The following is a 22,988-nucleotide window of genomic DNA, read 5'->3' on the forward strand; positions in this document are numbered from 1 at the left end:
TGGCCAGCTAATTCTACTATTTAGATCCTTCATTCTTTGGGCTTTCTGTTCTCTGTACATGGCAATTCCTTACTATTTGAAGATCCATGTGCAATACCCATAGTAGTAAATTAGATATCTATCCATCTTTACTTCTATCTATCTATGAAGTTCTGTCTCGGTCCTAAAAATAGATGCTGCTTTAAAAAAGAAAGTGCAATAATTGAGTCTGTAGTGGTGGCATAATTAGTCTATGGGATAAGAAGATATCATATATAGAAGTTCAGAAATAATTATCAGTCATATTGGTAAAGATCTGTTCGACCATTTAATTTTACAATTCGGCATATGGTGAATACTAATTTAGATGATGATGTTAGGTAGAAGACTATGCGCTATAGGAGCCAGATTGTTTTATAACTATGGTAATTATTCCCCCCCCCCCGACTCTATGACTATGTTGTAATCTCTGAGACAATCAAATGTGGTAACATGAAAAAAGGGAAAGAATCATCTTAAAAAATAAAGCACAACTTTGTAGTATCAAATATTGGAGTAATTCAATTTTAAATTTGTAGTATACTTTTATTTAAAAAAATCAGTTTTAAAAGTATAGATTAAATTGGAAAATTAATATATTTGAATTACCAAATAACACATTATTTTAGATATATCTTAATGTAAAAATTGAAGCTTTTATTGAAATATAGGAACGCATGTTAAGAATTTTACATATCAATCTATGTGTTTTTAATTTACTAACTTTTGATTTGTATTTAACTGCATTTCATTTTTGAGAATGTTGCAAAAATATATTCCAAACTATATAAAGAACCCTTGATGATAATTATATTTTAAAAATATTTAAAAGACACTAAATCAGGTTCTTCATTATCACTTTTATCCTTCATTCCAGCATTTTGATGACATTCTTGTTACTTCATCATTCAACCAATTAAAAGACAACTTTGTGTTGTATGTAGCTTCAACTTGAAATTATATATACATACTTTTAAAAAATTTTTTGAACTGTGGTTTAAATTACTCAGGAGAATGACAGAAATTTTTAATATGTTTTTATACAAGTTAATCACTTTTATTACATATGTACCATTTTTTTCTGTTGATTAGGATATATCCAGAGTTTAAATTAATAAATGACATATTATGTCAAGTATTTTTCCCACAGGTTTCTTCTCTAAAAACTAGGCAATGTAAATTAAATATACTTATGAAACTTATTGTTTGGAAAATCAATGTGCCATCTTTAAACTTAAATTATTTCAAAATATTGGAACCAAAAATTGAACTATGCTTTGCAGTATATTTTAAAAAGTATTTAAGTAATATATATATATATATATCCTTAGTTATCCAAATTACGCTAGTGAGCCATTTATTTCAAGAAAAATGTTTTAAAAGAATTCTTTATGAAACCGAGATAACTTGAATCGAGCCCCTTTTTATCCTTTTAAAATTTTTTGAATGTTTCAACAGTTATTCTAGTGATTAGGCAAAATGTCAGAAATGGATTGTTGAAGTATTATTATATTTATATAGAAATATCAGTGAAATGTCTTGTTTACTTCCAAATGTTTTAAAATACTGTGAAGAGTGACCACTATTATGTAAATTGCATGAACTTTTTTGAATGTTACATTGGATAGAATTATCTAAATGCTAGCATTCACGCTTACATTTTAATCTGTATTTTTCTTTTGGAACATTATTAGTAAATTTTGAGATGGCAGAACTGTTGACCCAATCATACATGTACAGAGCTTGGCCTCTGAGTTAATTAAATATGAGTTAATAATATATTAAAGGAAATTATTGTCTTTATTACAGTTATTAGGTAGTTACTCAAATTATAGCTTCAAAGGAATGCAGAGCATGGAAACTCAGGATTAAATTATGCATTTGAACCTTAGGCCAGCTTTTACTGTACAGACAGTTTTCTGCTAAGAGAGAAATTGTATGTCATTGAAATTAAATGCTTTTCTGGGGATGGAAGGTTCCAGTTTTTAATGAAATTACTGAGTGTGGTGTAGTGAAATGATTAAAATCTGTATTCCGGGAATGTGGCAGGGAAAAAAAATCAATAAGTGCTAGCACAGCTTTGCTGCTCAATGTGATCCTGAGAATGAAATAAACTACTACAAAAATAATAATTAAAAATATATCAGCACATTAATTTATTTAGCATCAGTCTCCTGAGACATCATCTTCACTAATTTTTAGCATACATTTTACTGTGTAATGAGCAGCCTTCTTTTCAGATATCCCTATTAGACTGGCAGTATTTCTGCCCTTCCCCCAGTGCTCCTGCATTGCAATCATTGTACTTGCACTTATTATGTTACAAATGACCGAGGTAAGGCTGACATTCTCAGTGCATGCGAAAAGACCTAGTCTGCCAAGCTTTCTTTTTTTTTTTTTTCCTAATGAAGCAGCTTTGTGAAATCTCCCCATGTGTTAATACTAATGAAGATCCTCCAGCACAATTAAAATCACAGCCAGTGGCTGAAGAGGAAACATAAAACAATAGCGTCTTTTAAGATACATTTATCCACATTTATATGTACAAAATATACATATATGGAGTTATTTTTTCTAAAGTTTGCCTTTCCCTTGCTCTTCATCCTGAAAATTAAATTATTCAGTTTTTAATTATATGAACTTTGAGACTTTAATGTGTTGTGGGGAGAGGGGGAACTGTACCTCAATGAAAATTTTTAAAAATTGTCTTTTTGGGTGTTAACCAAAGTAAAGACTCTTAAAAATCATTTTTAGGAAAATATGGGTTATGTTTAGAGGATGGAATGTGGTGTACTTTACCTTCAGTTTAACTTTACTGGCTTCAGGATGTTGAATTGGGGAGGGGGAACAGTAGAGTTAAAAACAAAGTTGGAAAAGATTCTGGGGATAGACAAATAGCATACCTCGTGTTTAGTTTAAAGATGGAGCAAGGGGCTACCAGTCTTAACTTGGTATTTTAAAAAGTATTCAGTTCTTATAATTAGCTATCCCCACTCCTTTTTTTTAACCTCAGAAATTGCGAGGGGAAAACCACTATTGAGATTACCTTTTAAATTTAATTTATAACTTTAAAACGGTTTACTATTTTAACGTGTTGTACTTAAATTTTAACTCCGTGCATAAAATTACAGCCCGCTTAACTTGCCCGTGTTAGGGCAGTAGCGTTTAACTCCGGGATCATCTTGCGTCCTGCTTTTTATTTTATTTTGACTTCCAAACATCCATGAATTCTTGGCATATTAATTTAGTTGGCTTGTAGACTTCAACTGAATTCTGAGTTTACGTACAAAAAACTTTATGTGGAATTGGTTAATCTATGTTCCCTATATGTTTACGTTTTTGAAAAATTACGTCTTCGATCCTATTTTCTGTCTTCACTTTTAAAAGCAAAACAAAACATTTAAGTTTCTTAACTTTTTCCTGGGACAAGGAAGGGTGCAAACTCAAAGCTACAGTATTCTTGGGAGGAAGAAGCAACCCCCCCCCTCCCTCCCTTGGCTCCTTTAGGAGCTGATAGGTCATTTATTATTGGAACTGAAATGGTATAAACAATTCTCTCTCTTTTTCCCTTGTTAACAGCAACTTTCATTGTTAGAGAGAGGAGAGAGAGAGAAGCCTTGTTGGTTGACGTCACTTGGTTCATGAAGCCTTCGCCTAGAAGTGAAGCTGCTGAACAAACCTTGAGAAGAATCATCTCCTGCTTCAATCTGCTGCTGGATAGGAACTAATCAGAGAGCGAGAGGCGGAAGACGGAGAAGGAGGGATTCAAAGAGCTTTCCCGATCACAAATCTCACCTCCACTCCAACTCTATACTTTTCTTTAAAAAAATAATAGGAATAAGAAGGTGCTGGGGTTTCAAAAAATAATAATAATAATAATCGTAACCTTCAACCATCTGGGGAAGGCAAAAATCCCATCCACCGCAACTCTCAGTTCGAAAGTAAAGGTGAGTTACAAATCCTCGGGTGTGAGGGGTGCGGGTGAAGATGAAAATTCCAAATGTTATAAAGCCGGTTTCAAACAGAAAAGGAGAAACTACGCTCCTGCGAGCGGGGAAGACTCTGGAGTTGCTATCTCCAGGCGCTCGCCCTGCCCGCCCTGCTCGCCCTGCCCGCCCTGCTCGCCCTGCCGCGGCTGTTTACCCTCGCTGGTCGGTGTGTCTCTTTGTTGTGCTGGCTGCAAGGCTGGGGTGGCGCTCAGGGTCCCGAGTGGAGTTTGGGGGAGCAGGACGCAGAGATGCGCGGCTCTGGGTGGGAGGTGGGGGGTGCGGTCTCAGGAGAATGTAAACTTTATTCCTAGCTGCCAGTGCGGGACTTCGGTCCAGCAGGGCCGCGGGCCGTGCCGCCGCGGCGCGGGCAGGCGCTGCCGCCTTTGTGCCGGCCTCCCCACTCGGCCGCCGGCTGCGCGTCTCCTTCCTTCCTTCGGCTTCCAGCGTTCAGGTCGCTGCCAACAGTTTTGCTTCTTAAAAAAACAATCTCTGGCACTGTCAAGATCGCTGTTTCTACCCGGGAATATCCGCAGCTCCCCCCTTTCTCAGTGGGGTAGTTTCAGGATTACCCCCCCCCACACCCCCCCCCACCCCGCAACAATCCGCCTACTGCTGCCCTTTTTTGCCTCCGCCCCCTCTTTCCACCAGGACTGATTAGCTGCGCCTGCCACCCCCACCCCCCAATTCGGGCCTCTTTCGGTCTTTGCCCGTAGAGCTTGCAGCTCCAGAGTTTTCAGAAAATGAGCTGGGGGGTGCGGGTGGAAGTGGGGGCAGGTGGGACTGGGAAAAATACCTGGGAAGAGCTATATGTCAGTACACAGAGGGTTAGAGAAGCATAGTTGTTCCTACAGTAATGTCTGTCTCCTAGCAGTTCTTCCGCGGGAACAACCTCCAGCTCTCAACTCTTCTTCGCTCTCCTAATCCTCTTGTCGCTCACCCTCCCCCCTTTCCCTTTCGCGGCTCCCCTCCGGTTAAAGTAGTTCCACGAACCCCAGAATTGGGACTTGGGAAAGGAAGGAAGAAGTGTTTGGAGAGTCCGAGCTGGCTCTCTTGTTTGGGAGATTTTCTCTTCTTTTATCGCGCTATGTATTTATCTTTTGTGTGTTGCTTCCTTATAAAGGGAGAAGCAGCTGCAGTCCTTGGCCGAGTTGTCGAAATTTATCCCTTTGTGTATATTACAATATCCTCCATTTTTTCCCTCTGCCCTCTAAACAACAAGCGTTTCGCCATCTTGGGCAATTTTTATTCCCAAGTCGCGCTCTTTTTTTTTATTTTTGAGGAAGGGAAGGAAGCCTTAGGCAAAGTGTGTCTGGATAAGACACAAACTTTAGGGAATGTTCAGGGGGCCCAGTGACGTCATGTAAACTTTATCGAGAAATTGTCCCAAGAGTAATTTTTTCGCTTAATTTTTCCCCTGTTTTAAAGGACCGTCTAACTTAACTGGTTAACGATAAGTTGTGCTGTTAATTTTTGTGTTCTGCTCTCAAAATAAACCTTCAACGTATACACATTTTATGGTTTGGTAACAGGTGGAAAATTATGTGCAAAAAAATATAAACTTTTATAGTGTCATTTGGTATTCACCTAGCTTTCGTTTACGTGTGTTTTATTCCTTAAAGGTTTCAAATGTTATTTTTAGTCAGCGTATTCCCTTTATTATGTACTTGAATCTCTGCTGTGGATTTTTCTTTTAATCAGCTTGGTTCATATTTACGTATACTTATTTTAGATTACCTAGATCCTCTTGTAATTAAATGTTCTATTTTATACATATTTGTTTACATTTTGAAAATATATGTTGAAAAAACTTGGAGTTACTGTATACTTTTGAAATTTAAGTCAAGCGATTAAGTCAAGCGATTGGCAAAAATGAGGAGGTTGGTTTTTAAAAGGCAGAATTGATTTTAAAAAATATTTTATAACTTCAAGCTATAAGCTCTGTCAGCCATTATGAAAAGATAAACAACAAAAACTAGTGTTTAAATTTGCTTGTCTAAAATAGTTTTTCACCTCACAAAAGTTCAGTTGGTCACATGATCAAACTTAATGATACACTGACTGGTATATAAATAAGGCACTGTAAGTTGAATGGGAAAGTGGAATTCTGTCTCCTGTAGTCATTTGCAGTCAGCATATTTACTTCTAACAAGGACATGAAACTGTCTGTATTTAATTTGCATTCTCTTTGTCTTCTGGGTTAGGGAAAAACATTGACTAAAATTAACTCAAAAAAAAGCTAATGGAAACAATTCTGGATATATTGAAAAGGTTGATCTAACACGTAAAACATGTTGTATGTGGTACGGTTTTTATCTCTGTTGCAGTCTGGTGTTATCTGCTATGCTATTTATCTAGGAATTTACTTTATGTAAAATGCTATATAGAAAGCTTGACTGAATTGAATGTCTGCCATTTATGTGAATTGTAGGTAGGTGAAAAATGTTTAAATAGTTGAAAGCACATAGAACAGATGGTTTTAAATTATACATGCAACAAAGGACTAGAAGATTTGGCAGATTATAAATGGCAAGCAACAGAGGATAAGCAGTTTAAGAAAATGGTAGTTAAGTACATTTGATGTCTCACACTTATTGTAAACACTGTATATTGTCAGTGTACTGCATAATCAGTAATTTGGGCAACATTTAGGCACTTAATAAGTTTAAGATAGAAAAAAGTAAGATTTTACAAATGTTTGAAATGAGTGGTTGGATGTAAAATTTTAAGCCTGTGATAACAGTTTCCTTTTTTTTTTTTTTTTTTAGAAAATCAAATTGTATGTTTTAAAAATAGGAAGCTATTTATGAGAACTTAATATTGTTGTATTCATATAATGGTTTGGAGAGAAGTAAGAGTAGGTACATAGTTTAAAATCCAGAGGGGAGTATATTTACTGTTCTCATATGTTAAACTAATGCTTAAGTATAGCAGCGTATACCCTTTCAAGCACTACTGAAAAATATTTTTAGACTATTCAGTCTTGGAAATGCATTTATTAGAATGCTGTTGATAATTTACTAAATAGTTATTAAATGAAAGAAGGATACATTTTAGTATTAATTTTTGAATTTTGTACATAACCTGATAATGATTTTACTTTGTGAATATACTCTCAATTTTAAAAATGTAAAGATTTTTTATGTAGTTTTGCCTTTCTAGAAGAATCCGAGTAATTATATTTAGCATTTTCAAAAGATTTAGAATAACAAAGTATTCAACTTGGCAGGAATTTGTTTTTATTTTTATAAGCTATTTATTTAAAATGCGTATAAGATGGTAATGGAAACCTTGGAATTTTAATTCTGTTGCCCTTTCTCCTATTTCTTTGTTTGCATGTTTATTATAGAACTGCAGTGTAAAGGAGCAGATGTTTTGCCAAACATCCTGATGTGTTGCATTTTCTTATGGGAGTGCATAACTGTTCCTTCTGATGCATCAACTTGACAGCTGGTTGATTTCATGGAGCTGCTAAGAAGCCATTAGTGGTGTCATTGAATTGAAACAGAACAGTCACTCCCAGCTTGAACTGCAATTGTTAATGTCTTTGTTGCTACTTTTGTGTTACTATACAAGATGTAGGATATCACAGTTGCATGAAAGTTCATGCTTTCTGTCTTATCTCCTTGCATTAGTCAATGTATATGTTAGAACTTGATTACTTTGAGGTTTAAAGATTCCTTAAAGATTTTAAATTACAGTTTTTGAGTTTTTGACCTACTCCTAAAAGACATGATTTATCACAAACCGAGTAATGTGGTAATTTTGACTCCTAGGTAAAATTATATCATCAAGTTTTAACGATATTTAATATACTTCATATCCTGAGGGATTGATTAAATTACTTTATTAGGTATTTTAAGAGGTTTTTGATTATATAAAGTTAAATATTTCATACCATGTTTTAAAAAGATTGCTTTATTTGATAAATGTTTACTCATTTGATTAAATATTTCTTTAAACTTTTTCACAAAATAATCAGGAAAAAATTATCGAGGAAATGGGCAGCTTTGTGTTTAATTTTTTTATCAGGAGGTAAAGATACTATTAAATAATCGACTAGTAGACATTTTAAAAATTGAAATAATTTTTATTGCATTAATAACTTTTATTGATATTTTCAGAAAACTGTGGTACTAAAATTGTGTCAGATCTCATTCCATTGGTGCTTGAGTGTTTTCTACTTTTTCTTATTGTTCGCTGCTTTTTTTTCCTTTGGTGGGAGAGGACATAGGAAAAGAGGAAGAATAGTGATAATCTCAACAGAAAATAAAAGCACATTAAAAAATTGGTTTAAAAAAAACTTTAGGATGATAAGTTCAAGGATAAAATGTAGCTTTCCACTCTTAGATCTTTTCTAGTCCCAATAGTTATTGATTTCTTAAATTTTAAATCATTAAATACATTATGCATTTAAGCAGTTTTCAAAGAACATAAAATTTATAACATTTCAAATTAGTTTACCTTTTAAATACTTAGAATGTGAAATTGATGATTAGAATATATAATTGACTGAGTTAAACCTTATTAAAAGGACTTACTATACGATATAAATTTTTAACACATCATATACCGTCGCGTGATTCCAGAATTATGATTTCCTGAAGTCATGTTTATGAAGATGCTTTCCCTTTAAATAGAACATACATTACTTAGACTGTAGCTAAGCTTATATTCAGATAATATGCTTTCTCAACCTTTTAACATAATAGCCATATAGTTCCTTAAAAAGAAAATCATTAGCCTATGATACAATTATTTAGAAATATATTTACTCATTTGTTTCAAGGCAGATATTCGCTTAAACTAAATTGTGGTAAGTTGAGTTATATATTAAATATAAACTTTTTTAAAGGAATCTCAATGCTTAGCTCATTTTTTAGAGATAACATAATCTTAATTTTGCAAATAAGTATCCCATAAGTTAGGAATTTTTTTCTCATTGGATTTCTTAAGGGAGGGCAATTTTTAACAAAAGTTATAAAAAGTTTAAACTCTAATTTGAAAGTTTTTCTGTTGACCATATCAACTTTGAAGTTTTGGGCAATAAATATTATTAATTTACAGTTATATATGGAGTTATAAAATATCGGCAACATCTTGGCTGAAAGAAAAATAACATGAATTTACATGACCTTAAATCTCTTTTGTGGTTTGTGGCATGTCAGTACAGTTTGAGATGTAAAATATTTAATAGTCCTGATATGTGTAAGTTGAACATTGAGTTTTTAAAATTAGGCTTTTATAAGAATATAAGGTGAAAATAGTTTTTATCACATATTTAAAAATTTATTATACGAGATAGAGTGTTTTGTTTGTTTTTTTAAAAAAATCAGTGCTTTTAAAATAGTTTTCATAATTTATGAAATTTGGCTTTTTGAATACTTTTCATTTAAAATAAAAATCATTAGCAAAGATACTAATAATGAAGGTAATGTAGAGATAAGAACCTTTACTAATTTTGTGTGTTCGCATGTATGTATAAGAAAAAATGAGCATTTGGTTTGCAAGTAGTTATTGCGTTGGTACTTAAGCTATGTGTAGACGTACATTGTGTGTTTTTCCTGTTTTCTCATAGCACTTTTCCACAAGCATGCACTCATTAATCAAAGACGGTGCACTCCTGCTGAGGGCAGAGAGGTTCATCAAATTGGCAGTCAGTTTGGTGTAAAGAACGGTGTACTGAAGCTCTTAACTCGCTGGGACATAAATAAATCTAAGGTCTTTGTATGCAAACCCTGGAGGTTAATACTGTATAATTCAATGTCCTGTCTTTGTTTTTATGATTGATGTTTTTAAATGTTTCAAGTTTGATGCAAGTCTTCTAGTAGGTCAGATCTGACAATCCGATTGGCTGAAGTAAGAAAGCATTAGGTTGTCAGGACTTTGAGTATGCTGCAGAGATTTTGATTTTTTTTCCCTACGAGATCATTGTCATATTGCCTGAGCTGTTATAGGAATGTACCAATGATTGACATCCCCTGCTGTGATAATGGACCCAGTGCATGAAATGCCAATAGTTTGGTCCTATTTGTTCGGAAGCTCACCGCTATTTGTATCCTTAACAGAGCTAACATGTAGAACAAGCAAAACTACTGGGATTTCTCTGTAGAAATAGTGCTGGGATTTGGCTTTAACATGAATTGGTTGCATATTCATAATTTAAGAACAGCTGGTTACACCAAGCACATAGTCATTTGCAAGCTATTATAAACCATAGAACTAACACATGGAGCCTGTGCTTTGGTGGATTTTTTTTTTTTTTATTGATCTACCTGCATTTAAAATCTGGTCACTGCTGCCACAGAAGCTCTTCATTTTAGCTGTGTTTGCAACATAAAACAGCTTCAATTTTAAATATTTAAACTAAATGCTGAATAAAATGAAGAAACTTTGAAAGAACCAAGTGTAAAAGGTCAATAATCCATTATATTTCTCATCTTCGCCTAAACAAAAGAAACTTAGATTATATAATCATTATAATTTTTGGAAAATATGTTGTTTTATGATTTTGTCCTTATATAAATAACTGAATTATCTTTAATTTCAAAATATTGTTAATTATGTTTTACTAGTTATGTATAGATTTAGGAAACAATACAAGCAATAGATTGTGATTGATTAGGCTGTAAAACAGTTTCATCCAATACAGAAAAGTGTCTACTACTAGCTTATGAGTGGTAAAAGTCAAAATACAAAGGAAAATCAACAAGACATTATAATTGGCTTAAAAAAAATGCTAATCCTAAAAGTAGAAAGATACTCTAATGTTTTAGAAGCAATCTAAGGAGAAGTCTCTCCTGCTTTTTGGGTTGCTTCTGGAATATTAAGCTCAGCTGTGCACTTACAGTATTTAAATAATATTTGTAAGCTAGTCCAGCTATTTTTAGTTTCCTGCCTGTTATATGTGTAGTGGGGACTGAAAGGAGAGGAGAAAACCTCTATATCCCAAGCTTTTAGTGAGAAGAGTGGTAGGAGAAAATGTTAAATGTGATTTCAGATCTCCTTGTAGGAAGCACAGGCAGCTAGCTCTGCCTTGATTTGTGTATGTGAAAATAAGTGGATACCTGCGTGATCTACAATGATGGTGATTATGCTGAGCTTTCCTCACAAAGTGTTAGGTTCACATGTGCATGCATGTGTTTGTCCCCACACTAGATGATAAAGTAGCTTTCAGCACTTCAAGGTTGAGTACCAGTCCTAAGAGTACATTTTACTCTTTCTTGGCTTCACAAATGGCTGAATATGTTGGTAATATAACAGAATATATGGCCAAATTTAATCTAGCTGATAGTAGGCCGTGCTTTTTTCTAAATAATAAAATCAAAGGTTATTAAAGGACGATGTGTTACATTTTACTTTTGAGTTGCTTAGGATAATTATATATACAGTTAACTTGCCATTATTGAGGTTATATTAGTCATTTTGTGAATTATTCTATACTTTTTATTTCTCTTCTCCTTTGACCATTGTCTTTTCAGTTATTTCCCTGCTCTTTAGCATATCCTCACAGAATAAGCTGAGGAAATAAAAGGAAGTAAAATTCAAATCAATCTAGTTTCCCTTCCTCCCTCACTTCTTAATAAGATCAGTTGGAAAATCCTTAGATTTTCACCAAAATGAAGGTTTGGGATTTTGTCTACCTTTTCGGGTTCTCATTACAACATTATATTTAGGAAAAAAGAAATATGAGGTAATGGACTCAATTGTTAAAATATTAGTAACCCAATGATGGCTAAAACAGTTGAAAGTTTAGCCATTACTTGAAAAATGAATCAACTTCTTAAAGACAACCACAAGAGAATCACAGGTATTTGATAACACTTACTGTCCTAGTGGTAATAATAAGAGAAAAGGGTGGCAGCTACCTTCATTAAGTTTATACTGAAAGCTGTCTTGAAGCAGCTTTAGTATAAACTCTTGAGCTGTGGATAAAAGTTTGTGAAAGCTCAGAATGGGGCAGAGATAGCTTCTGGTTGGAATCATGAGAAAAGCCTTTTTGGTTTGAGTAGCATTGAATTAGACCGAGAAGAATGCATAAACTGAATATTCAGAGATCAGGAAGTAAGAATTTGAAAAAGAAGGCAGTATGAGTCCACTATAGGACAAATAAATTAAAGTTAGGTCTATTAGGCGTCTGGAGTGGTTCTGCAACAATTTTGAGGTCACCCAGATCAACACCTCTTCTCCTATAAGGAAAAGAATGTTTTGGGGTCCTTCTTTCTCCATTGCTTTCAAAATTGACTGCTTGGCATTCTCTGGAAAAGGTGGGTCAATTCATCCATTTCAATGATAGGTTTGTTGTTTGTGAAGGCCAGGTTAAAACCGACAAAACTGCCCTTTCTGGTCAGAGTTATTTAAATACTGTGTTTCATATAAGATTAACCAGAACCACTCCCTTCTCCTTCGCTCTTTTCCTGTGCTTTTATAAATGTTTTTCCTTGTACCTAATGCATGGTCACACCTGTTAACAACATTGAGCGGGGGACCATCACCTGTTTCTCTTTTCTCAATTTGGTGGTGAGGAACTAGCTTTCCAAGGGGATTTGATGACTGATGCAGAAAACTCCTTTACATCTTTTAGTTCCTTTGGATGAAGACAGACACTGGCTAGACTGCTAATAATAGGATTATTCATAAGGACAAAAAGCAACAAAATATATAACACCTATTTTTAATTACATTAGTACTGAATTTAACTAGTAATAGAAATCCCACTAAAAATAGAGAATATGAAAGGAAAGATTCAAAACAATTCAAACAAATGTACAAGGTCTTAATTTCCAGTGCTTAGACTTTTCCTAACTCCCTTATTGCTATAGTAAGATAATGAAATTTGTTTAATTTTCCCTATTTGCAATGTTTGATGAACATTTACTTGCAAGAGATGTTCAGAAGAAAATCTTAAAACTTTTGTGTAATCGTTTCAGACTTTTACCTTAATTATTTTACATGATCATTATTTGATATATGGTACGATAATGAGTTTTGAGGTAAATAAAAGGTGGAAATAGAAGGCTATCTCGTATCTGAGTTTAGAGAGGAGCCATACTTATCTTTTCTGGTTTCCATGATGACATAGTTGTTAAAACATACTTTTGCACTTCTTTGGGAAAATGATTATTGTTAATATAAACTATTATATAAGACATAAGAAGCAGCAAAGCCTGTTTTGAACATTTGAAAAAATCAGGGAGCAGCCTATAAGTCACAGGATGATGTGTGTCTCCTTTTATGGGTTGTTAGTGCAGCATACTGAAAGAAACAAGATCTGCAAGGCAACATTAACTGACACGGTTGTGGGTCAAATCTCTATTTAAAAGAGGGGATACTGCAGAGCTAAAGGAAGTGTTGATAAGAAGTGGATAGTAACAATAACCAGAGGAGACAGTTTTAAAAGGCAGCTTTTAAATGAGGATAAGAGGTGTGGAGCATTGTTATTGAGTCCTCTTGGAAAGTATCAAGATTTTATTTATCCATTGTGGTCTAAATATCTTAGCATTAAATTCCTGTCCACTGTCATTATTATTTTCTGCAAACTTGTTGAGAAAATAACTCTTATCTATAATCATACTTTGGGGATTTGAAGTAGGAAGTTAAAGGGTTGGTGAAGGGCTGTGTAAACAGTAAACAGTTGGTCCAGGAAGAGAACATGTAGTAACTTTGGCAGGTTAGGTAAAAGCTCTTTCCCCTTCCCTTTCCAGAAAGTCTGTTCATAGATGTGCTTGCCAAAACTCATAAAAGAAAAGAATTTGTTTAAAGAATGTGTAAATGCTTTTGTACTATGTGTGAAATGGGAGGGTAGGAGCAAGGCATGCTCAGGGGGGGAAAAAAAAGCTAAATAGAAGGTGACCAGAATTTTCCTTTTTTTTTTTTTTTTTTTTTTGCTTTTTTAATGTAGTACCTTGAATTTGACCTTTTTCATTTTAATGTGAGACACCTTTTGTGAAATGAGTCATTTTTGTGTGATTTATTGCAAATATTTTCTTTTTTTTTTAGGTAGCATTTGATATGTTACAGCTGAAGTCTAGAGGTACCAACTAAATTAATTACATGTACTTGGCATGTTTGTTTCTGTATATATGATCTCAGCACTTCAAAAGTGAGCTAAAAATAGTCCTGTAGTTACCCATGAAACAAATAAAAATTACTTAGTAATTTTGCATGTTTAGTACTATTGCAATACACTAAATAATACTCCCATATTTGGCAGTAGTGATTAGTTAAATAAATTGATTGTTAAATTGAGGACAAGAATCAGGTCAGTATCTATTTCTAGAAACTACAATTCAAGGTGCCCAGAATAAAATGCATGGCCCATAATGTGCTCAAGGAGTTCATGCTTTACTTAAAAAGGATGTATGTAGGGAGAAGTCTTATCTTTTGTGTTTTTAACTCATGAACATTTAGTATTTATGTTAGGAAAAAAATTGGGTGTGGGGAAGGAAAACTAATTTTAATAGCCATCATTTCCTCAATGAATTTATGCTATAGGTAGGATACATAAGTCAGGTGCTGTCTGTTTCTGGGTAGCTCTCAGAGTGAGCATCTTATACTAAGTGTGGCTTTTAGGCCTTAATATAAATATTTCTTGTGTGTCATAGCTTCTAAATGCAGGACAGCTCTGGGTGTCTGGAGCTAAATAAATGACATCTGCTTTAATGCTAGCAGTGGAACTGGCTGTGTCGGACTTACTGAGAAACAGTATATTCTTCTCCAGTGTGGTCATCAGGGATAATACTTTCTAGATCTTAATACAACCTACTCAGTAGAAACTACCCATACTCCCCCATTCCCAATAAGACAAGTCTCTACTGTATATGAAGGTAGCATGGTTCAGGATAGTTCATATGCTTAAGTGGTGTTATTGATATCCCTAAAATGTAAAAAAAAAAAAATGGGTTTGGGATTAAAGGGGTTCAAGGAGATGGTGAAACTTCAGCTGGATTTTAAAGGAAGAAGTAGATATTTTATCTTAGAATAGCAACCTGAACAAAGAAGAGAATGGAGAGAAACCTACCGAAAATTTGTTTGAAAATAATAGGAGATAAAGTTAGGGGAATTTGAGTTAGCTAATAGATTTTTAATCAGAGGTGTGATATAATTAAAAAGTTCTTTTAGAAAGATAGAGTTGAAATTAATCTGTTAAATGGGTAGAAAAAAGGGGCTATCAAGGCCAGTGATTTATTGCAGAAATTGGTGTCAGGTGGTAATGACTAGACTAATAGCAATGTGAATGGGCAGAAGGATAAATACGAGGTATATTATAATTTAAAGGAATGGAATTGAGCTAGTTTGGGGAGGTAGGAGATTGTATTGCCTCACATTCAAATCTATTTCATATGACTAAATAACAATATTTTGATGTAGTTGAATATTTCCTTCTTTTCAAATGATGAAAGTGAGAGCTAGAGAGATTGGCTGTGGCTTACCACTTGCCAGTAGTTACATATTCTTTTTAATATATCATACAGTCTTGTGACGAGTTTAGCTTAAGACAGACTCTTATCTGCTTTTTTTAAACCCTTCTACATCTCTCCTGGTCTATCAAATTATATACAGATGAATAATCACATTCAGTTAGCCTAATATTTTTGATTTGTGTTTGTGTTTATTCTGTATGCATTTATACCACTGTCAAACACCAGTTTCTAAAAACCACTGGGAGATAGGAGGCAGCATGTTCTAAACATATTACAGAGATACCATACCTGTTATGGATCCCTGAATGTAGACCTTCATGATTCCATGATTTTTCATGGGATGTAACCTGCATACAGTTCTTATTTCCCCTGTTTATGCTTGGTAAAATCTGCTTATTTTCTAATACCCTTGTGAAGAGTTACTTTTCTGAAATCTTCCCAACACTCTACCTCCCCACAGGGTTATCTGACTGTTCCCTTGTGTCCCAATAGAGTGCTAATAGTGGAGCTCGTGGTTTTGCATACAGATATAGATTGATTGATTCCTTCCTACCTTTATAAATAATGCTCCAGTGAACATTTTTAGGCATAATGCTTTTTAATCTGTTGTTGTTTGACGTTGCTTCATAGGATAAATTCCCAGAAATGTAATTTCTGGGTCAAGAGCTTGGGATAGTTTAAGACTCTTAATATATGTATTATGAATTTGGCTTTTCAAAGTATTGGGTGAGTTTATATCTTACTAGCAATATATAACTGTACCTATTTTATAACACTTTCTTTGGATTGGGTAAATTCGTTATTTTTAGTTCTTGCCAATTCCATTGCAAAAAAAAAAAAAGATGTATCTTATTTAATCTACATTTCTGTGACTAATTAGAATGAGCATTTTTCGGTATCTTAACCTTTCTCTTTTGTCATTTATCTTTGACATTTGCCTGTTATTGCATTGAAATCTTAGTATATGTAAGCTATTTGTCAATTCTAAGTATTAATGATAGTATGCTTTTATTACATTTACTATAATTATTTTGCACTTTTAATGTTTTTTTATTTACATAAATGTGGAAATTAACTTCAGTTTTTTAGATTTTTAAAAATGTATTCTATTTTTAAAAATGTATTCTATTTTTAAGCTTAAAAATGTCCTCCTCACCACAGTTTTTATAGTCACTCTGATATTTTTATTTTATCTTTTGACATGTTATTCTTTGCCATTCCTTTTTGGTAGTAAAACTGTTCTTTAATGCCAATGTTAAGGTTCAACTTCCCATCAACACTTCTTATATATCTCACATTTCCATTTGTATACTCTCAAATCTTTATTATAAAGAATGTTGAACTAGATAACTAACGGTCAGCTTTTTAAAGCATTGTCAGTTTTTTGTTGGTTTGTTTTTACCTCCTGTAACATAGGATTCTTTCTTAAAAATATTTAGATGCTGATGGTTTTTAATATTTGGGATCAGCAACATGGTGTGCTAGGCAACAGGAAATATAATTCAAATATGTTTTCTCTTAGAACTTTTGTTCTGAATCTCTTGAGATCTGTGCTGTGGGTGCACCTGTTATCTTATGTTTGACGGTCAACCTTTGATTTTTAGCAGTTTGACGTTGCTTCAGGGAGAGCCTGGCATACCTGCAGATGGGGAGGGGGAGAATGACCACTCTCTAATACTATGGATTATGAGTTTTGTATGGTGAACCAATGCTTACTTATGTCTGCTTATTTAAATTTGATCATCACCTGCAAAACTGGTTCATTTTATACCCTAATGACATGTTGAGGAATATAAAACAATGAGGCCAAATGGTAGCCTTTGATGTCTTTTTGCTATGTGAACATGAGTCTCAACTCCTGTGATCCCCACTTTTCATGCAGGCCATCCATGTCCCTAAACTTCAGTTCTACAAGTTATGGGTTGAGACATTTCAGAATAGTCTCATTTATTTCCTAAAATCTATACTTTGTAGTACTCTTGGGGCGTATGTGTATAGAATCAGAGTCTTGTTATCATGTTGTTATTTTCCCTCTGGCTTCTTTGATGATATTTCCCTCACTAGTTTTGGTTCTTCTTGGTGGATTTTGGGGAGGGATTATGTAAATGGTGCTATCTTAGTCAGATTTTAAGACTCTTTTCATATATCTAAAAACGCTCCTTAGAAGTGGTTGTACCATTTTGTTCTTCTGTCACTGAACTTTGAGACTGCTTTTTTTCCCATTATATTCTTAATGAGAATAATTTTATTTTAATTTTAATTTACATATTAATTGTTACAGATAATCATGTTCTTATATTGGTTTTTGAATTGTTTAGAAGAAATGTTTTTGGTAAGAATTTTGGAGGTATGTGATCATAATAATCTTTAAGATTTTTCTTGGTCCTCAAAAAAGGCTGGTCTTATTGTGAGGTATGGCTGATTATTTTTATAGGTGCAGCAAGAATGTTATCTATATAGAGCTCCTTGAGTTTATTTTGGCGTATCTGGAACCAATACACTACAAAATTAACTGTGATTGTAACTTTTCTTAAGGAATCTCATCTAGGATATTTAAAATCCACTGTTGTTTGCCTTTCTCAGGCTGGGAAAGCAAGCCCAGGACACTACTTGATTTTATTTACTATAGAACCCTTAAATGTCCCTCAAATTCCTTAAGGTTCCTAGCCTGCCAGGGAGTGAGTGCTTTTATCACTTGTAAGGCTGAGTCCCTGTAAGCCAGGGACAAGGCCAGTTTTCCTAGGCCTTTGTAGGCATTGGATCCATAAGTAAAGTCAACCTTAGTTCCTTAGAAGGACTGTGTCATACCTGTTTTAATGAGTATTGTTCTCAGATGTGACACTCTAGGTAAAACTTTGGTTGCTCAATAGGTTTGTCCAATTATATCCTGATAAGGAGGACAAATTATTATTGAATCTCTGCAAATATTTTAGTGCCATGAAAAGGAGATTCTATAAAGAGTTTCTGAATTCTGAGGGTTATTGAGAATCATATACTATTTTTTTAAAATTATTATTATTATCATTATTTATGCCTGCAGTACCTGGTCTTCCTAGGTGGTCTCCCATCCAAGTACTAACCAGGCCTGACCCTGCTTAGCTTCCGAGATCAGACATCGGGCTTGTTCAGGGTGGCATGGCATAAGACCATAGACTATCGCTCCACTGGGGCACAAACCCAGGACCTTCTGCTTGTAAAGCAGACATGCTGACCGCTACACTATGGAACCAAGTCCCAGATACTATTTTTAAATGTTTCATTTTGATTTACAAAAGCAGAGTTTACAAAATTGTGGTTATAGATAGCTTCAGAAGAAAGAAAATAAAACATTAAAACAATATCAACAATATTCCAGTCAAATAAACTTTCTATCATCAGTTCATTCAGTATTGTGTAATTGTTGTTTGTTTTTTTTTTTTTGAAGCTTGAGTCAGCTGTCTATCGTTAGGAAGGTGTTTGCTTCTAAATTAAAAAGGGCCCTGGAAATCTTGACTCTAAAGATGGTAGGAAAGTTGTTCGAGAGATGTATCCCAGGAGCCTGTATTGATAGTCTGTTCTTTCGAGTATTAATAGTTTGAAGTACCAGGTGCAATCCTGTTCCCAGATTCTGAAACCCTTTTGCTATAGACACAAACTCTGACCTGTAGCTTGTGGCAAAGCTTTCATGAAAACAGAGTAAAACAAAAGCCATTTGTGGAAAACAGAGACCTAATGGCGTGGTTAATTTGTTAACTCTTAATTCATATCAGTATCAGGATGGAGGAGTGTAAGATTTTCTTTTTCTTTTCTTCTTCTTCCTCTTCCTCCTTTTTTTTTTTTTTACATCAGAAAAGAAAAGCTTTATTGGAAGGGAAAGCGGGCCTGAGTAAGAGAAGCGTGGCTCAAAAGGCCAAAAAACTTATTTTGGGATATAGGATGTAACTATTTCATGAAAGTTTTGGTCGGTATTTCCCCTGAGAGGAAAAATATAATGGACAGTGAGGGCATTGACATAAATCCAGGGACTTGTAACAAAACGAAATTTCTGAAATATTTGTGTTAATAACATTTTACCTGTACAAACTTAACCTAGAAAAGAATACTTTTGCAACATTTCCAGTGAGTGCTTACAGTAGTAACGTATCTAATAAACCTAATTCTAGCAGGTTTATATATTCCTATAAGGCGAAGCAACAATTCCTTTTAAAGTTTTCTTGAGGCACACTGGGAAAACTCAAAGATAGTTTTAGTGTAAAATATTGTAAAAAGTTTTATATTTTCTATATTTAACATATAATTAGGAGAATGTGCAGAATTGCGAATTGTTAGACTTGAGGCTTGATTATAGTAGAATCATGGGTGCCTGAGAAGCAATACTTGCATACCTATTTAATCAAAGTAGCGATAAAAATAAACAGAAGATATAGTTTTGTTGTGTTAAAAAACAACAGTTCAGTCAATTTGAATGTCTAATTGGTTTTATTGAGTGATTCATGAATCAGGCAGCATCCTGTCGAGCAAGTAGAGCTGTACTCTGAGAAGCTGTACAATATGGAAAGCTCTTGTAGGCAGAAACTGGATGGAGCAGAAACTGGATGGGATGAGAAAGTTATTAGCAAAAGAAAAGAAAGGATTGTTCAGGCAAGGTTATTTTACCTTAGGGCAAGACAATAGTCTTATCAGGCAGATTGTCTCAGCTTCCTTTGGGGAAAATGGAGGGGGCCCATGTGACAGTTCACCTCATTGCTGCTGACCAGAAAATTCCAGACTGATTTAAGATTACATTCCTGGAGAAGGTTGAAACTGCAATTAGGTCAGCTATTAAATCTAGATTCAGTGACGTGGGTGTTAGTGTTAAGGCTATTAGCACGAGTGACTCCATTTTGGGCCTGTGATTTTCTCTTTAACAACTGATTCATGAGTAAAGAGGAATCTTTATTCTATTCTTTTCTTTACATAATCAAAGACTTAATAAAGTCAGCATAAAGCACAGAAAATTATTCTGGTGTGACACAGGATTTCTGCTATTTAGGCACATTACATTGAAAGTATAAAATACCCTTTCATATTGAAGATGAGGGTATTAATCAGTACCCTAAGGAAGCAAGCTCATCAGCATTGAGTGAAGTTGCGAAAATTTAAAACATTTCATAGCTTCTTTTTAGAATTGGCTATTACAAATTAAGGCAAAATTCACTTTCTAAGTTAGGTTCTTCATATCATCTTTCACATTCTGGAATAAATGGATACTTCCCTCGAGGTCATTTATTCTCTCGAACGGAATCTATGAGGTCAAAACTATTTTCAAAACAATGGTGAGATGTTATTTGTGTTACTATACGTAATGCATTCATCTTTGCTGTCTTCAAATGTATCAGTAAATATTTAAAATAATATCAATTTTAATTTGCAATATAATAAATACCAGTAGCTATAATCCACATAAAATAAAAACTCTTTGGAGTCATCAATAAATTCTAAGAATGGAAAGGAGTCAGGAGTCCAAAAAGCCCTAGAATCCTCCTTTTAGGACAAAGCTCTTTATATCCAGTTGTACTTTACTGTCACTCTTGCTCTTAGTGGTGGTCTCCACCACTCATATTGATTGTAACTTTTAGCCAAAATAATTTCTGTTTCAGAGAAGAATATTTGAAGTGGAAAATTGAGAACTGTCTGCCACACACCAGTCAGTGTTTTAGCAGACCAGCAGAGCCACACATAACAACTTTTTATAGCCACACATATTCCTTTTATATCTTAAAGTGGCAAAAATGAACACTTTTCATTAACATGACCCAGAACATAGAACACTTGTCAAAAGTAAAATAAGTTAAAGTATATAAGTTTAAAACTATGCTTAGTAATCAGTGTTTCAGTATTTTATTTTACTTAAAAATTATCTAGGAATCTAATAATTATCATAAAGTTAACTCAATTTCATATCAGCCAAAGGGTTTAGGTTACCTAAAGATCTTGAAAATTATCTTCAAGCTGTCTGCTAGAAAATATAGCTATTCTTGAAATAAAAATTTGCCAGAGTAATGATTGAATTTAGTTGAACAAAGGAATTTATATTTTTCAAAATTGTAAACATTATGTGGGATTCATGTTAGCTTGTTTGGTTAAATCCATAACATTTTTTAAACCAAATTTATTAAATTAGATTTGCCTTAATTATGCAAACTTGGGTTCTTAAAAGGTCCTGGCTTTGTTTTCTGATGTATTTTTTGTTGTTTGATGTGCATTTAAAATATTTCATATTATAAGTTTAATTTTTTGTTGTCTGATGTGCATTTAAAATATTTCATATTATAAGTTTAATTTCTTTATTCTCTGATAATTTCAGTTTAAAGACAACGAAAGGTCTAGAAATGGATGGTGGTGATGGTTGCATAATATTATGAATGTACTTAATACCACTGAAATGTACATTTTAAAATGGGTAAAATGGTAAATGTTATGCCATATATATTTTGCCATAGAAAAGTAATAAGTAAAAGGCACAGGTAACGTGGTAAGATGTCCTACATAGGACATTAGTAATCTTTTTTTTGCCTCTGCTAAAGTCTGTCACAATTTTTCCTCTTAGCAACTTTCTTATATAGAGGGGTAAGATTCAGATACATAAAACTAAATGAGGTACATTACAGATTGTCTGTAGATAAAGATAAGATACAAAAGTTTGGCTAAAGTTTTCATGTTTACTTGAGGAAAATTGTGGTAGATAGGATTGAAATGTAGATTTTGGACACGCTCTTTGTTTTCTGATGTTTATAGTTAATACATCATGTTTCATAAATGAACATTTGTTTTCTTTTTATTTTTTCAGTTGTCATATAGAGGTGGGAGCTTAAATTTTTCTGTTTCCCTTAACAGTAGAGCAAGCCCTTTCAGTATGTGTTTTGTCCAAACTGCATTACATTTTAATGATTTGCTTTGTCATTTGCTTATTATTTTCTCCAGGCAAGAAATTCTTAGAGTTGAGGAAATAAAAAGGTGAATGAAATATTTTATCTATTATCTAATTCTGTTTAGCAAAAAAACTGTTTAAAGTTAAGCAGTTTAAAACAAATATTTATTACTTCAATTTTTGTAGGTTTGAGATTGACTTTGGTGGTTTTAACTAAGGGTCTTACATGAGATGTCTGTCAAACTTCCAGTTGGGACAGCAGTCATATCAAGCAAGACTCAACTGGGATTGGAGGATCTGCCGTCAGGCTCACCTGGTTATTGACAGTCTTAATTTCTCGTTGACTGTTGGCAGGAGGCCTCAGATCTTTGTCACATGGTCATTTACATAGTGCTGCTTCTGACATGGCAGCTTGCTTCCCCCAGAGCAAGTGAGGAGAAAGAGACAAAGAGACATTTTGAAATCACAATGTTGTGTGAGAGGAAGAACAAAATTTTAAATGTAAAGCCTGGAAAAGAATAAACAACTTAAAGAGTCTAATAAAGTCATAATTTTGGATACTCATATATTTAAGATGACCTCAAATATACTTAGAAAATCTACTGAAGAAATTTCCATTCCATGTTAATACAGGTTATATGTATTACCTTGGTATAAAAAATATACATATAT

At 33.8% G+C, this 22,988-nt stretch overlaps 1 protein-coding gene across 21 annotated transcripts in view; it reads left to right on the forward strand.

Moving 5' to 3' along the window:
* The window catches only part of BAZ2B (bromodomain adjacent to zinc finger domain 2B), a 292,747-nt gene that overhangs the window by 55,141 nt on the left and 214,618 nt on the right, over positions 1-22,988 (forward strand). For all 21 annotated transcript variants that reach the window (XM_011358820.2, XM_011358863.2, XM_011358829.2 and 18 more), the window contains exon 3: positions 3,598-3,965. The gene's annotated coding sequence lies outside the window, so the exon portion shown is untranslated. The remainder of the gene's footprint in view (positions 1-3,597; positions 3,966-22,988) is intronic.

The sequence above is a fragment of the Pteropus vampyrus genome, unplaced genomic scaffold (genome assembly GCF_000151845.1).
Source record: "Pteropus vampyrus isolate Shadow unplaced genomic scaffold, Pvam_2.0 Scaffold2, whole genome shotgun sequence".
Taxonomy (NCBI): domain Eukaryota; kingdom Metazoa; phylum Chordata; class Mammalia; order Chiroptera; family Pteropodidae; genus Pteropus; species Pteropus vampyrus.